The sequence below is a fragment of the Octopus bimaculoides genome, chromosome 11 (genome assembly GCF_001194135.2).
Source record: "Octopus bimaculoides isolate UCB-OBI-ISO-001 chromosome 11, ASM119413v2, whole genome shotgun sequence".
In the NCBI taxonomy this organism is placed as follows: domain Eukaryota; kingdom Metazoa; phylum Mollusca; class Cephalopoda; order Octopoda; family Octopodidae; genus Octopus; species Octopus bimaculoides.
Window position 1 is genome coordinate 35,609,550 of NC_068991.1, and position 4,618 is coordinate 35,614,167.

Below are 4,618 nucleotides of genomic sequence, written 5' to 3' on the forward strand. Positions count from 1 at the left end.
ATTGACCCATGATAAACAATGATGTGGCTATTAAAATTCATAACAGAACATGTGTAAAATGTGGAAGGGTGTGCCTCTCAGCTGGAGGTCTAAAGAGACATGTTAAGAGAGTGCATATGGTGGCACCTGTTGCTCCTGCCAGCCAGCCAGCCAGCCAGCCAGCCAGCCAGCACAGTTGTCTAGTATGTAATAAAATGTGTAAAAGCTTGGCCGGGCTCAAAAGTCATATTAAAGGCATCACATGGCAACAATCATGAATCATTTCAGTAAGTCTTCTTGGTAATGGCTTATCTCGTGTAACGAGGATGCAGCTGTGATATATGTATATAAGTGTATGCATGCTCGTGTGTGTTGTGTGTGTGTGTGTGTGTGTGTGTATGTGTGTGTGTGTGTGTGTGTGTGTGTGTGTGTGTGTGTGTGTGTGTGTGTGCATGTGCATTCGCGCGCGCGCGCGTTTGTGCGTGTATAGATAAAACTGCTAAGCATAAAAGCAACAAAGAACTAAGGATGATAAATATGGTATTAGTTTAACATTTGATAAATATCTGAAATGAGTGTGAAGTATCTTGATGTTTCCGACATTTGTCTTTCTTCACAAAACTGAGAACAACTGGAAGAAAGAAAGAAAGAGAGGGAGAAAGAGAGGGAGAGAGAGAGAGAGAGAGAGAGAGAAAGAGAGATAGAGAGAGAGAGAGAGAAAGAATTTATGGGGAAGGACGTATGAAGAAAGTGAAGGTCTAAAAACCAGGTGAGATGTGTTTTATGGGTGTCAATAAGGAAAGATGAGGCATGTGTTTGAATGTTTGTGTGCCTAGTCGCGTGTATAAGAAGGATGTCGGTGTGTACATCGGTGGAGTGCATGTTTATGTATATATGTGTCTATGTGTAAATTTGATGGCGTTGGTTAGAGGGGCTGTCAGAGCAATGACAGTATGTGTGTGTAGTTGGTGGATAATATAAAAATGTTTGTGTGAGGCTACGTTTGAATGCTTGTATGTGTTTGAGACTAAAGGTTTCGAGAAAGTAGTATAGGTTGTTAGGATGAGAAGAACTGTATGCAATGTGAATGGCGCTATATGTATGCATCTATCTGTGTAATCCAAAGGCATGACATGATGAAAAAGTATATTTTGTGGGTATGCAAGAAAGATAGTGAAACAGAGAAAACAAACGTTATTTGGAGTTAGGAACGTGAGAAGTATCGGTAGAGCACGAACTGATGAAATAAGATACAGAATATTAAAAAAAAAACAATATGGGGCAACTGCCTTGTACTTATTCTATCGACTCCGAAAGGATGTTTTCGAGGTAAAGTCGACTTCGGCGAAATTTCCACTTGGAACTTAAAGACGTACGAAATACCGCTAAGCACTTTGCCCGGTGTGCCAGGTCGTCGCCTTAGGGCGTTTGATAATATCAACATACTTAACAGCTACATATAATATGGTTATCCATTATCGTTAGACAGCATGTGGGTTACGTTGTAATTACCATCAAGTAATATTCTTTTATATAAAAATAGTTTTATCGTCACTACTAAGACCATGTATGTATAAATTAGTATACATGTACATATTTTCGGATTATTCTCACTCATACATTTGTTCTTCCACCATATTATATTAATTCATTCACAATAGGTGCAATGAAGTCAACATTATTTAATTCCACTCTTACTATAATTTCAGTAAAACACACCCATTCTTTGACTATTCATCTAAGCACAACCCGCCTGAGATGCATTTCTTGGTCTGAGATGCATTCCTTGCCTGATCACTTAATAAATCCAATGGCTAAATAACCATATTTCCTCTTACTGTCTTCTCAGTACTATACTTCCGGGAGACGTTGATTTGCTCAGGTGACACACACACACACACACACACACACACACACACACACACACACACACATTTGAAAGATTATTGTATTTTTATCTCATGCATTTATTGTCAACTTTTTTCTCACGGCTCACTGGATCGTACCTATTAATATTCAGCACTTAATTATGACAAAGACAAGCCGTACTTTGGAATTATTCTTCGCATTATGGTCCCTTTATATAATATTTTAAAAAGTAAAGACGTAATTTTGTAGGCTCCGTAGATTCTAAAGTTTACTGGGCTCAATTTTTACCTTTTTCTGCATCTTCTCTATTTCCCAATACATTCTTCATTTCTTCAAAAATATTCTTCTTATACATCCTCTTACAGGTAACATTTATTCCTTGATCTATTGGTTGAATAAGTGAAGATGTAAAAATGATATTTTTAAAAATTTTGCCATCAATACTAACATCTCAGCATTAAATAAAGCAGTGACATTGTCAAGATGCAACAATAGCTTTCAATTAAGGGAGGACATTTTTAGAACATCTGTCCCAAATCTTCTCACATCAAGAAGTGGTTGACGAGCCAGCCAGAAAAGCCCCCTGAAGTCAATCATTCATTCTTTGACTTGGTGAATATTTCAGCTAATCGATTCGTAATATTTTTGAGATAGTTATTTCGAGTTCCCTATAACCATGAATTTCTTGTGATACAAACATTTACAAACAATGAGGCAGAAATTCACTCTTTATTTAATTTTCCACCAGGAGTTCTATGTTCGTGTTTTTAACCCAATATATTTTCGGGAATAACAACATAGAACAAACCAGTTTCATCAACTTTGTAAGCATACGATAAACTACAGCCTCCAGACTTAATAAGTTTAGTTAAAAAATTTTCTAAAAAGCTCAACTTGTGAAGTGCCTACAATTAAAGATTCATCACAGGTTCTCTCGTTCACATGCCATACCTTTTTTTCTAAAATGACACACCTATCACTTATTGTAACATGACGTTCCAATTTATATATCAGAATATCCTGGTGAAATTTCTTTTCTATTCGATGGAGGGTTGTTAAAATTCTTTCCTTTCTTAACGGCATAAAACTTCTACTGTTTGTTTATGCATACACTAAACAAGCCGGCTATATTCAGCATTAATTTTGTTACTAAATTATTTTTTCTACTTTAGCATAAGACCAGATATTTAAAGGGGTGTCCTATAATCGATTGAATCAACATCACTATATTGAGTTTCGATTCATTTATATAATGAATACACCTGACATATATCTGAATGCCACGCATTCACATTTCTAACTTTTCCTAGCGATGTTAGCGACTAGAAAACGAAAGTGTGTTTTCAGGAAAATAGTGACAAGTAAATGTGTGACATTTACTTTCATATCCTCACACACCTAAAGACTATAATGCGAGGAGTGGAGAACGTTTTGATGCCCATAGCTTTACCAAAGGTATTTGTGATATAAATGAAGAGAAACGGTTTCAATTTAAAAGCGAAACCGAATCACGAGCTAAATTCTTTTATATCTACAATGCTCACCTTAATAATATTTCATACATAGTTATAAGGTAGTATGATGTTAAAATACGAAAATGGGTCGTGATGGTGTCTTTGCATTTCCAAAGGTGTTAATGGTATGAATAAATTGAAATGTTTTCAGGCGATAAACGAAATATGATCACTGATACGACTCGATTTGAAGGAGAAAAATGTAGAACAACACGTATAAAAAAAGAACTGAGGTCACACAATATTGATCATGAACTGTCTGAGTTACGTATTCAGGCGGAAATAAAAAATATCGACCTGATACGAAAACTTCTTCGGATAAATATTGCCAAATATTGCTCTGACATATCCATAGAGTGATGAAAATTACATTATATTGGCTGGTGACGAAATATAGTCGCAATACTTTTTTTTTTTTTTTAGAAAGTAAAATCTCATGGAGTAGATGAAAGGAAATACCAACAAAATAAGTAAAATAAAATTATAAACTAACGAACAGAAAAATAGTATACAGATATAAAATGAAATAAAGAAAATGACAGTAGTTTTACGAGTAGCTTCAAATTTCTGGGTGTATAAATAATTTATTTTATGAGTGCTTTAAGAAATGCCCCTTTACTATGCCCTCAGTATTTCCTGTTTCACTTCTCTCGCCTCTAAATCTTCCTTAAATCACACCCTACCATATTGTAGGAGCTGCAGTAGTGTGTAAAAGCAATCACCTAGTAGAAATAGGTATTTTTTCTTCAGTTCTTGGGGAAGTGCAAGGAATCTGGAGTTGTGGGATTTGGTTGTGTGAGGAATAGGAAACAACATACCTAAGAGGAAAACACCGGTCACCTCCTTAGCTGTTGTGCACAAATAAGGGAGTGAGATAAATGCACTGCCTGGGATAGTTAGCATAAAACTGATGGAACTCACGCAGTTAGCTTCCGTGAAGTACTACTAGTGTTCATTTCGTCAACAATTGCAACAGGAAAATAAACTGGAAGTATGGCATATGAATCGTTCTTAACGGTGTTCAGTAAGTGAAATGTTATAGTTATAAGCTTAAGCTGAAACAACAGTGCTCACTAGTTTTGCTAAGTATACTGTAGGATTTAAACCAGCTCCTACCGCGTGTCATCGAAATTCGATCGGCATGGCTACATTAAAGTACTTCCAATTAGTCCGGTGCTACAAGTGTTTCTGTGGGGTTGTTTTTTGCTGTAGAACTTATCCCATCCTGTCACCTGCACCTCTCTCTCTCTCTGTCT